At 49.6% G+C, this 12712-nt stretch overlaps 1 long non-coding RNA gene across 3 annotated transcripts in view; it reads left to right on the top strand.

Moving 5' to 3' along the window:
• LOC102160613 (uncharacterized) overlaps positions 1–12712 on the top strand; it is a 113402-nt gene that overhangs the window by 56929 nt on the left and 43761 nt on the right. The window lies entirely within an intron of this gene.

Below are 12712 nucleotides of genomic sequence, written 5' to 3'. Positions count from 1 at the left end.
AAGGGCTCAGAGGTCGTTTGTAGTGTACAAAGTGGCTCTGTTCCCTAGGAACTTCTCTGAGATCTCCTAATAACTTAATTGCTCCTTAATAAGAAGGGATTCCGCCACTATCCCCTTCTGCTCCAGGGCTGCTCGCAACGAGCACTTTGTTCTTTCCGGCGTGGGAGGATTTGGTTGCGCTCTGTAATCAGCAAAGTGGGAATGATGTCTTTTTCATGTGTCTCTGCCTCCCCTCTTCCCCTCCGGCTATGCTTCCTCCTTTTGAATTCTGAGATGCTCTTTTATTTGTGATCCACGCCTTCTCCCCGGCGTCGGTGTTGGAGGGGGTGCCGCTACCTTTCATAAAGGCTTGGAAGGGCTTCCTCTTTCCCTCCAAAGTTTCCACGGAGGCTGTGTTTGCTGTAAACACTTACGGAATCTGTTAAGTGGTGTAATTCCCAAAGCACGTCTTCCTAACATTAGCCCTCATTTTTCTGGAGAGAAATGCTTTCATTCTTAAGAACAAGAGACAGCAGGGACTGAGGCGGTGATGGCGTGTCCTACTAAAATATTTTGGCCGTGCGTTCGACACATATAGCTTTTTTTTTTGTCCTCTCAGGGCCACACCCATGGCATTTGGAGGTTTCCAGGCTAGGGGTCCAATCGGAGCTGTAGCCGCCAGCCTACATCCGAGTCACATCTGCAACCTACAGCACAGCTCACGGCAACGCTGGATCCTTAACCCACTGGCCAGGGATCGAACCCGCAACCTCATGGTTCCTAGTCGGATTCATTAACCACTGAGCCACGACAGGAACTCCTGCATATAGCTTTTAATGATTAAAAAAAAAAAAAAAAAAAAAAAAGTAACATTTTCTAGAAATAAACTCAAGCCAGGAAGGAAAGGGGGCCCTGGTCTCTTTGTCCTCAGCCCGCAGGGCCCGTGGCATCCTTCTCTTCCATCATCCCCAGCGGTTTACCAGGCTTCTCAGAAATTGGCTTTGACCTTCAGAAGGACTGTTCCCTGTCTTCCTGGGTTAACGGAGCCACCCCTGCTCACCCGGACAGCCTGATAGAGTCTTTAGCAAAGGACTTGAGGGCGCAGGCAGAGCCCGTCTTAGGACTGGAGGCAGAGCCCGTGTTTGGGTTCAGCCCATGGCCGAGGCATCGACCTTCTCTGTCCATCCAGAGGATGTGATTGCAGGATGGGTACAGGGCGTTCAGAGAGAACTGAATGGGGCCTTCGGCATTTGTCACCTAGACTCTGAAGGAAAAGATTGAAGCACGAGGTCTCCCTTCCCAGGGCTTTCGAACAAGGTGTAGGTGTTCCTCTGAGAACCCCAGCTTCCTGGCCTTTGCCTCTCTTGGCCCAGGCTCCTTCAGAGGCCTGTCTGCCAGCTCCTGGGGTCCAAAGGGCTTCTGAGTTCCTCTGGGCTTAGCTTTGAGATGCATTAGTCAAGTTCTCTGGAAAAACAGAAGCAAAAGGATGGATGGATATAGATATAGGTATAGACATGAACATAGGTGGAGATGCAGATAGAGATACAGACAGGAGGAGATGTATTACAAAAATTGCTCACGTGGTTCTGGAGGCTGAGTCCCATGATGCCGTCTGCAGGCTGAAAAACCAGGAAGGTTGGCCTGCGAACCAGGGGAGCTGATGGTGTAGGTGTTGTTCCCAGTCCGAAGACTGGAAAGCCAGGAGCACCAGTGTCTGATGGCAGGAGAAGGGTGTCCCAGCTCACATAGAGAAAGAATTTGCCCTTCCTCTGCCTTTTTATTTGGGCCCTAAAGGGACTGTGTGATGCCCACCGAGTTGGGAGGGGTGATCTTTATTCAGCCAACTCAACCTGTAATCTCTTCTGGAAACACCCTCACACAGTCACCCAGAAGTTATGTTTTGCCAGCTACCTGGGCCCCCTTAGCTCAGCCAAGTGACACATAGAACAAGCCATCACAGGGGTAACACATGCTCCAGGACTCCCTGCAGGATCAGGCTGGGGCCAAATTGTTCCTGAAATTGTCCCACTCCCACCTGGGGCCCCGGGAGCATTCCTTTCATAAATCACTTACATAAATTCTCGTCCTGATGGAACCTGATCTTTGACCCCAGTTTGCTAGAAATGAGCATGTTTGCCGAGTATTTCAGCAGGAGTTTCTTGGGAAGGGGGATGCCTTTGTTTCTCCGCCGGCGTATGGGCTCAGGGAAGTTCTCCATCAGCACATGTGCCCAACAGGCAGGCAGTCTGCGGGGAGCATCTAGGTTTGCATGGCGTCTTACGCACCCGCACACACCTTCATGCTGGGTCCATTCATTCACTCGTTTAGTGGTTCGTGCGTCCACTGAAGGGACAGGATGTGTACGCCTGGACCTGCGCTCGGTGCAGGGACACAGATGGGGTTAAGACTGCCTCCCAGGCCGCTTGGGGTGCACAGCAGGGGACAGACTAGGGGACAGTGTGACTGGCAAGAGAAGGAAGCACTACAAGCCCAGCACTGTCCTGTCTCCCTGTGTCATTGCTCTCTTCAGACAGGTGCCACATTTTGCTCATCTTTGCATCTGCCTGCCCAGCCCAGGGCCCCCACCCAGGAGAAGCCAGCAAAGGAGGGACCCCTGGACCACAAGTGGCTGGGGTGGGACAAGGGGGCCAGAAGGGCTTCCTGGAGAGCTGACCCCGAGTTGATCTGGCCGAGGCTGGGTGAAGACGGGTGAGGAAGCCCAGGACTCAGAAGCAGATGGAGTCGGGGGGCACTCCGGAACCCCTCGGGACAGACCTGACCAAGCGCATGGAGCGTCTGGGTTGCAGATTGGTGTGGGAGAGGGTGGGAAAATAGAAACCATTCAGCAGGTTGGGGGCAGGAGAGGATAAAAAACACCCCAGAGTCAGCACTTCAAATGAAACTGCTGCATTTTTAGAAAGCACGATATCCCCCAGAGGCAGAAGTGGTTAGAACTGGAGTGAGTGTTTGCATCTCCAGAGGTAATTATGCCTTCCTTTGAAAAGGCACCTACTGTGTGTTTAGGCTGTGACCATGCCCAGAGCAGTGGGAACCAGGAGAGCAGGGGTCTGGTCCCAGCCCTGTCACTGACCTTCAGATGCTGGGCAAATCATGTGACCCCTTGGGCTTTGAATTAAGTGAGCTTTACATTCACTTCCACTATAGGGTCCCGTTTGAGCTCCGCGATTCTCGGGGAGGAAACAGAGGGACCTCGTGGTGGTTTGGGGGCCACACCAGAGGCCTGGCCAGGAGGTGGCAGAGCTCACCATAGTCCCCTTGGGCAGGGAGAGTCGGCAGCTTACCTGAAACTTTTAGGGAGCACATCTGCCTAGACCATGAGGTACAGCCTTCCTCTTCCAAAGCTTGATCACGTTAAACATCTTAACTTTCTGCAAAAGAGAATCTATCAGCTGAGACCCGAGGGCTTCTGAGGAAACCAGATGAGACCATGCAGGTCAAATACTTTAAAATAAAGTGCCCTAGCAATGGAAGCCATTGTTGGTAGTAGCTGCAATAGTAATAACACAGCAGTTTGTGAGCCTAATGGGCCAGACCTCCCTGCTTGTTCTTCTAGCCCATTGAAACACCCCCCCCCCACCCACACGTGCACACACACATGTGCACACACACACAAATACACTGTTACTTATGTGGTGTATTTAGTATCGAAAAGGCTGCTTTCCAAAAAAAAGTCCCCATTCTAAATATCCTCCAGCCTTTCAGAAAGGGTTGCTCATACCTAGGCTCATTGACCATTAGATAAATAAAAGGACAGGGGAATTCTGAGCCAGCCTTCTTGCATCTAAGCTCATCAGTGTGAAATGCAAGGGTACAAGGCCGCCAAATCAAGCTGAAGGCAGCAGTTGGGAGAGGCAGTGGGTAGCGAGCACATGGTGTAGAACAGGTGAAGTCACTCGTCACCCAGCGGAGGAAAGACTTCGTTACAGTCAGAACACGCTAAGCTTTGATTCAACTTTATTACATCCAGGGAGATACAAAAATGTCTGGTTCTATTAGAAACTGAGTGCCTAAGGCTGAGGGGAATTTACAAAACTAATTCCTAGGTAGTTTAAAAATTACTCAGTTCCTCTATTCAAAAAAGAAGAGACTAGAAGAATTCTGATCTGTCTACAGAGGCCTGGGGATCTCACCAAGCACATAGGATCCTCGCATGCCATTTCCACACAAGCCACACTGGAGAAAGCCCGGGGGCACCAGCTCCACTCACTCTGGGGAGCGCTATTGGTCTGCGGGCGGGCGTGCGCGATGGAGACAAGATGTCCATGTGTGATGCCCCCACCCTGTCACCTCCTCCACCCCCACCCTGTCCTGGATCCTCTTCTCTTCCTGCTCTGTCCTCCAGGGAGAGTTCTGCCACCCCACCCCCAGCACACACACACGTCCCAGATTTGTAAGACTGGGTAGAGAGATGCAGGCTGGAGCCGTGAGAGGGAAGAGGGAGTCGGAGATGGAACAGACTTTAAAGCCACATGGGTTAAGGACCTGGGGCACGTGGAAGCAGAATTTTGAGAGTGAAGTGTTTATAGTCTGAGAGCCCCTGCAGGGACTGCGTGAGACCTGGAGAGAAAAGGAAGGACGGAAAGAGGAGTTTTCAGAGTTGTTTCTAGTTGTGGTCATTTGAGTTTCCTCTGACATTCCTCCAAAGGAGGCGATTATTTGTAAGCGTTCACAGTTGTTGGTAGTTTCTAACGCGATGCTCTCCGAGAGTGAGCCACGTAGTTAACCTGGAGAGGCTGGAGCAGCTTCCAGGGCTTCTGAGGGTACTGTGCTTCCCAGCAGGTGAGGGGCTGTGGACCAGTGAAGAAATGCCTCAATGCAGTGCGCTGAATTATAGGAACAACCAGCTCCTTCTTGCTTGTCTCTGTCCTCGGAGGCCAGCCTGGCTCCTCCTGAGACTGTGGAATCGACTCTTTTCATTTTCTCTACAAGGCCACTGGTGTTGCCTTTGTGTATCTGGTGACTGTGACTATGGACGTATGGGCTCAAGAAATCCCCAAGTTCATGTTATGTCTGGTTCATGTCTGAGCTATTTCCAGAACCCTCGGGAAAGGAAGAAAAAGTGAAAGAGAGGAAAGAAAGAAGGTGCGATAAGAAAAGAAGAAAATGCTGTCCATCTGCTCTGAGCCGGGCAGCAGGTGTGAGACTTTGCACCCTGAATGCTCTTTAACCTTCCAACAACCACACACCCACGATGTACTATCCCCAGCTTTTGAGGAAACTGAGGCTCAGGGAAGTGGAGTGATTTACCCAACCGCTAAGTGGGGAGATTAAAACCCAGTTGTACCTGCCTGGCAAGTCTGACCTCTTCAGAGCCAGCACTAGCCTGTCCAAACCTCATCCCACAGTGCCAGCCCGGGTCCCTCCGGATGAGCCAGCCGTCCGTGTGCAGAGTTCTGCACACTGAGAAAGAGGGGGAACAGGCTCCTGGGACCCTCTCCAGCTGAGAACCCTGCGGCCATACAGGCTCCATCTCGCAGACGTCCTGCTGGAACCGACCTGTGGGAGCCTAACAGCGAGGCCTTGGAAAGCTGTCCAGGCCCCAGTGTCCTTGAGCTGCCTGTGATCCAGTGGGAATTGCTGAGAACCAGGAGACCTGGCCTCCCCTCTAGGACCCTGGCAGGTCAGACTCAATGCACGTCACTTTTCTACTTTGTAAGATGGAAAGATGATATTTATTACGCCTTCCAAAGCTGGTGAGGAGTAAAATGCATACTCGGTGTGTCAGTTCCCTCAAAAGAACCACACGGAGAGAAGGCACGATGTTTGCTGCCGTTGTGATTACATCGCTCACAGAAAGAAGGTCTTCACCTCCCTGCGAAGGAGGCAGGGCAGGCATCTGTATCCCCATTTAGCAGATGTAGAAACTGAGGCCCCAAAAGACCAAGTTCCCCCACCGACAGGTGGTGGAGGAGCCCTTGCCTTCCAAGGCCGCGTCACCTGCTTTCTCCTCTATTGCACCCGGCATCTGTCTGCGCAGTCCAGGCCCACCACCTGCCTGGAACATTCTGCAGTCCCAAAGGCTCACAAGGCTGAGGTTTAGTCTATTTATGGTCCAAAATGTCACCCAAAGAGGCTTCCAGCCACAGGCCAGGCACTGCTGGGCTCGAATCCGGACGGGAGTGTGTGCTCGGCTAGACACAGCCCGTTATCACCAATGGGGAGGAAAAGCCTCGAAAAGAGCTTGTGCTGCTGGTGGTAGGGTGCAGAGTGTCACCTTCAGACAAGAGGGGGAAGTGACAGATGTGCGTACCCCTCAGTGAGAGCTCAGCAAATGAATTTACTCCCTCCAGTCTCAAAGCAGTGGGTCTCGTTTCCATGGGAGAACATTTGTTTCGGTTTGATGGATGAGGCATAAATCAACCTCTCTGTATTTGCTGAGTGTACTATGCTGTTTCTTTAAAGAAAGTTTGAAAGGTAATTCTTCCCAGAACTGGATTAATGATTGCGTGTCTCCTGTTAGCAGGGTTTGTAAGACCGGGATTGACAGCTGTTTTAGTGCTCCCTGGCTGGGAATGGTTTGTTTAACAAACACGGCAGGGCACTTACATGTTCCCCTGGCTGCCTGTTCTCATTCCCATCTCGTAAGATGGCACTGTGCCCACTTACAAGCTGTCAGCCCCCTGCCCTTGGGCAGAGGTGCCAGGGAATTGGGGCTGTAACCTGGCATCCAGCGCAACACAGAGGATGCCTGGCTTTTCCTTTGCCCAAAGTCACTCGGTGCCCCCAGCATCTCAGGGGCCCTGCATCCTCTTCGTATGCACTTCCCCAAGCTGGCACTTGAGTATTTTGACAAGATTCTGAACACGCAATAGACTCCAATGGGTACTGAATGGTTTTTATGGGTCAGGCATGGTGCTGGTTGATATTCTTTCTCTCACTCAAGCGTCACAGCATCTCTCACAGGTTGTCAGATAGATAATATTATCCCCATTCTACAGATGAAGAACTGGAGGCTGGAGTTTAAATAAGCCGTCCAGCATCTCCAAGTGATAAGTGGCAGAGCTAGGAGAGACCCAAGGGCAGGGCCAAGCAATTCACAGGTGGGAAAATTCAAGAGGTAATAAATAGACGAAAAAGCTGAAGATTGGAATGAAAAAGCTGAAATGAAAGCAGCACTGGTTTACCATAGCTTATCCATTTGACAAAAGCAAATACATATTTCTTACGCCACTACTCACTGTCGACATAGTGAATTAGAGGTCAGACCCAAATTCTTTGACGTTTTTTCCACTGAGAAATGGTGTCTGACTCCTCTCCTTGAACCTGGGGGAGAGGGGGGCTCTGTGCCAGCTTTGACAACAGAATACGGCAGAAGGGACACTGCCCTAGGACACTGGCAGCTTCCACTTCCTGCTTCTACGAATCCTGGGGGATGTGTGGCACCCTGAGTCACCTGTGAAAGGTCTGACCGCCTGCTGGAGGGACCTTGTGAGGAGGCTCTGAGGCCACATGGGTGAGGGGATGTGACAGAGCCCAGCCTTCCAGCCACCCTCCCAGGGTGCAGGATGTGTGGGAACCTTCCTGACCCTCCAGACAAGACAAGCCACCAGACTCCTCCAGGAAACCCCAGTCAAGAACAAGGAGGGGGGGAGTTATTTTTCCATTTTAAGAACATTTTATTTATCGTTTGAGATTATATATTCATTTTTGCTGTTCTAATACAATCCCTTAGACACAAAGATTTCCAAGAGCCTCTCAGAAATGGCCAATTTTAGAGGAGCCCATCTGGCCAGAATTCTTGACCCACACAAATGTGAGCGAGAAAGAAATGGCTATAACTTTAGGTTGCTTACTTTGGGATCGTTTGTGGTGGGTGTCTAGAGATGCCGGTGAGCTGGAGTGTTGAAAGCACTCTCCCTGTGGGAGCAGGGACACCAAGGAGAACTTTCTAGAATGCACTTGGTCTTAGGTGTCTAATTAGGATCTTTAGATACTTGTTTCCATGGATTCCATTAGATTCCCCCATCCTAGTAGATTGAGGAATCTATTCTAAGCACATAATTCAAAATATGGGAGATACTTTATAAAAGTGTCATCTCAGCTTTACTTATGTTACCTTAAAATTGAACAATCCAAATGTAAACACAATGGATTCTTAAGTTATTGACTAAATCAAACAATGTCATGTTCTGCCGTGTTTGGAAAGTTCAGAGTTTTCTTATTTCTTTTTATGGCCACACCTGTGGCATATGGAAGTTCCTGGGCCAGGGGTCGAATTGGAGCTGCAGCTGCCGGCGTACACCACAGCCACAGCAACCCCGGATCCAAGTCGCATCTGTGACCTACACCACAGCTTTCGGCAATGCAGGGTCCCTAACCCACTGAGTGAGGCCAGGGACCGAACCCACATCCTCACAGATACTATGTTGGGTTCTTAACCTGCTAAGCCACAAAAGGAACTCCAAAAAGTTAAGAGTTTTTAATGACAGTGGAGAGGACTCTATAAATTGTTTTTTATAGTGTTTAGCTATGTTAAAAATACATACATGAATGCTGAAAAGAAATACAGCAACTTTAGTAATCACAGTTGCCTCTAGGTAATAGGATTACAGGTGATTCCCTCCCCCCCCAATTCCTCCAGTATTTCTCTACTTTCCAAGTTGTAGGGAGATGGCTTTCCTTTTTTTTTTTTTTTTTGCTTTCTGGGGCCAAAGCTGCGGCATATGGAAGTTCCCTGGCTAGGGGTCGAATTGGAGTTGCAGCTGCCGGCCTACACCACAGCCACAGCAACGCAGGCTCTGAGCCACGTCTGCGACCTACACCACAGCTCACGGCAACGCCAGATTGTTAACCCACTGAGCAAGGCCAGGGATCGAACCCGCAACCTCATGGATACTAGTCAGGCTTGTTATCACTGAGCCACAACAGGAACTGCCTGCTTTTCTTCTTTCTTATGAGAAAATAGAGAGAAAACAAACAAAAACCGAAAAAAGGAGGAGAAAAGCCTTTGAGGTGAAAACCGAGAGACTGCTGAAGCAATGGGCACTGGGGGTGAGAAATCCTTTCACCTGAGTTCAAGCTGTAAGGTCTGCAGGTTGATGTTTGAAAAAAGACACTTGTCTTTCCAAGGATACCAGGAATTTACCCTTAATCTGCAGAGGTTTGAGCAAAGAGATCCAGTGAAGTTCTAGAGGACAGTGAGAGCGGCTAGGTCCACACGTCCCCATCTTCAGGAAGCCCCGATCCACTGGTCCCCCCCAAGCAGGCTGTGATCCAGCCTCCAACCCCAACCCAATATTGAATTGCCAAAGCCCTTGATCTGCCAAACTCTTTTCACCATGTTTAATGAGTGTTGTCTCCTGCTGGAACCAAGATCCAAATGGTGGGACCAGTTCTGGCCTGCAGGGCTTTTACAGTCCAGTCTCAAGGCCTCTGGCACCTTCTAGGTTGTACCAGATGCTGCATCCATTGGTTTACCTTCCCCGGCAGCCTGCCGCAGCATCCAAGTCAGGCCTGCTTCCATGTTCTCATGGTACCAAGGCTGGGTCTGGGCACATGGCAGGCACCTGTTGGGCATCTGTGGAAGGGATGGTGCCGTGGAGGCCCTGCCCACCTTGCTGTTTGTTCTGTCATCAGAGTCAGACATGCTGAAGTATATAAATGGCAAACTAGCACACAAGCAGGAAGAGCAGAGTAGTTAATGACACAGAAGACAAGCACCGAGCATTTTCACATAAAGGGAAAGTCGTTTCTGCTGTGCATTCTGCCTTCTAAATAAGACTTTCTGGTTCCAAAAAGTGGGAGCAGAGAAAACAGATCGTCAGTCCGCAAGATGTCAGCTCCCAGGCGGAAGCAGTCAGAGCTCACGTCTGAGCCTTGATAGCTCCTGCTATTGTTCTGCTGTGGAGCCTTTAATAGCAGCCTTGATGAAAAGGGTAAGTGTCACAAGCGGACGGCAAGGACTGATGAAATTCCACACACCTTATTGCATGCCAGAGATAACACTTATTTTTCCTTTGTATCAGTGGATGTTTCCAAAGGCATTATCCCTTCTTACAGTCTTAAACCTTCTGTGTGTAAGGAGAGCACTGAATCCTAAAGATTAACAGAAGGGCAGATGCGGGAGCGCTGGCCCTCCAGCTGCTGTGTGGCTGAGTCCCACCTCCCATGTCTCTTCACAGTGCAGGTCTTGGGGGGGTGGGCAGGGATGGGCATGAAATTCCCTTGCAGGGGGTCCCAGGTCTGTAGGGTGAGAAACTGTGATATGGGGGTGTGCCAATTTGGGGATCTCCACAAGTCAGCTGGTTAGAAGGATGGGGAACAGAGTGGGGAGAAATCACTTGGGTTTTTCTTGAAGATTTTATCTATTTCTTTATTTTACACAAACATTTATTTAAAACCAATTATGTGCCAAGAAAATGACTGAAACAGCCCAGGGGATGCTATTGGCCACCTGAAGGACATTTCTATAAAGTGATGGGAGCACAAGCCTGTTTGCTCTGGGCTGAGTGCCTGCCTGGAGGTGAGCAGGTGGAGCCCATCAGTGCTGGCGACTTGTGCATGAAGGTTGGTTGTGAAGAGGAGGATAGGAGAAGAGGGGCGGGGGAAGAGGGAGAGAGAGAAGAGGAGGAGGAGGGGAGGGAGGGGAGAATGGGCAGAGAAGACCGTGGGGGAGGGATCCAGGACATCAAGCAGAGGGGTTGATGAATGGAGGACTTTGAGTGTATTTAGCTGTGGATGGGAAGGGCCAGTAGGAAGGGAGAGGCTGACGGTCCAGGGGGACGTGGAAATAGTCCTTGGAGTGAGTGCCTCTGAGTGGGGAGCGGGATAGGATCCAGAGCCTGGGGGAGGAACTGGCCTGAGATAAAAACGGCTTTTTATCTGCAGCTTAGTATCATGGTCAAACAGTGTCCCGTGCTGGCTCTGCTGCCCAGTACGTGGGTGGCCCTGAGCAAGGGTCTTCATCCTCAGCTTCTTTGTCTGTAAGGTGGGGTGACACTAGCACCCATGTCATAAGTTTATCGTGAGGCATGGTAAAGTAACACACATGAGGCTTCGTGGTAAGCACTAGATAAGCATTCTCTATTGTTGATATTATTATTAAAACAGGAGAAAAAAGAGGACAGATGAAGTCAGGTTGTGCGTTGGGTGGTCATATTCCTGTCTGAGGGATTCTATTTTCTCCATCAACTGGGTGGCAAGGTCACCTGCTGAGAGAAGGGGCCAACTTGGAAGAGTTGGGCAGACATTTGGGGGGGGGGCAAGATTCAAAGCAGTCTCTACTGAGAGCTGGAGAGGGAGTCACCCCACAAAAGGCCGTGAACTTCAGGGGCAGTGTTGAAGCCCAGCTGAAGTCAGGCGCCACAAAGTCCAGGCCCCAACCTGCCGAGGCTGTGACATCACCAAGGAGCAGCCCAGGGGCTTGTGGGCCTATGACAGGGGCACCACAGGCATGAGTCCCTTTGCTTCAGCCCTCGCTGGCTTCCTTCTGCTCTGCAGCTCCAGGTGTGCTTGTCCTCCAGGCAGCTCACCTGCACTTGGGTCACTCAGGACAAAGCATGCAGATGGTGAAGCTTGAATCATGGGCCCGCCCAGCAAACAACTGCTGCACTCAGATCACGGTTTCTGAGTGAGGAGCATGACCCAAGGGCCCGCGACAAAGCCCCAGCGCGAGTAAACAATCCTGTCATGACACCAAAATCAAGCTCCTGTTCTACTGCAGGAGGCAAATCTGGCAGCAGTACCATGTCTTTAAATTAAACCTTTATATTTCTTTTCATGTGTGTGTTGTATGCTCCAATGTCAGTGACAACCAAGAAATGCTGGGTGTAACTCTAGCCCTCAGACTTTTCAGGACAGTGGCACTGAGTGACATGACACAGACTGGCAGCTACAGAGCCGTGTAACAAGCATCACTTTGTGCACACAGTTCCTAAGGGCCAGAAAGCTCTGTCTCCTCGGACATCTACACTGTGCCATCTGCTTGACAAAAAAACATCTGATTGGACGATTTTTATGGAACAAAGTCTGCTATGTCAAACACACCCTCCACTCCATTTCAAAAGAGGTTTTTCACTGCTCACCACTTAACATTAAACTAATAGCATTCAGTGTGGTTCATCTGTGTTTTCAAAATACGTATAAATGTTTAATTAAGCAGTAAATATCTTTCCTTTCAAAAACAGCTTAAAATATGGTCCATCAAAACATGATTTTAACTTGATCACCTGCCTTTTGAAGTCAAATCTCTCCAACTCCAGCAAAGTGTGGGGTTGAGGCAATTATCTGAATTATTCAGGAAGCAGAATTTTAGCCTAAATCATCACATTCCTAGAGAACAAAGAGTATCTGTCAGTTCAGCCGAAAAGCAGAAAAATTGAACACTTTGCTCTTTTTCTACATGAAATAGCATATATGCTGCCTTATTTTCTCTAAGCTAATTGGCTAATGAATTTTGTTTGACCCTGTACAAAGAGGGAGAAAAATCTCAAGACGATGAAGCCAAGAAGTTAAAGATTTCTTCTCCTTGCAAAAGTTGCAAGAGGTCTATATTTACCAAAGGTTATTCTGCTGCAGGTTTCTGGTGCCAAGTTGGAGCTTTCTGAAGAATGGTATTCAAGTCTTTTCTCAGTTCTCCAGCAATATTTCAGTTTAGTTAGCTGCCTTCTCCGTTCATACTTTCTCACCTGAAAACTATTCTGTAAATAGAGAATAAATTGTAGAGAATCATTTTATATTGAATTTTCTATTCTTTGTAAGTGATATAAAAATA

The sequence above is a fragment of the Sus scrofa genome, chromosome 14, assembly GCF_054392235.1.
Source record: "Sus scrofa isolate SSC_HxYL_T2T_F1_AM1 chromosome 14, Sscrofa_HxYL_maternal_Yorkshire_Landrace_v2.0, whole genome shotgun sequence".
In the NCBI taxonomy this organism is placed as follows: Eukaryota; Metazoa; Chordata; class Mammalia; order Artiodactyla; family Suidae; genus Sus; species Sus scrofa.
The sequence above is the reverse complement of the archived record's forward strand: the minus strand, read 5'-3'. Positions and strand labels throughout refer to the sequence as shown.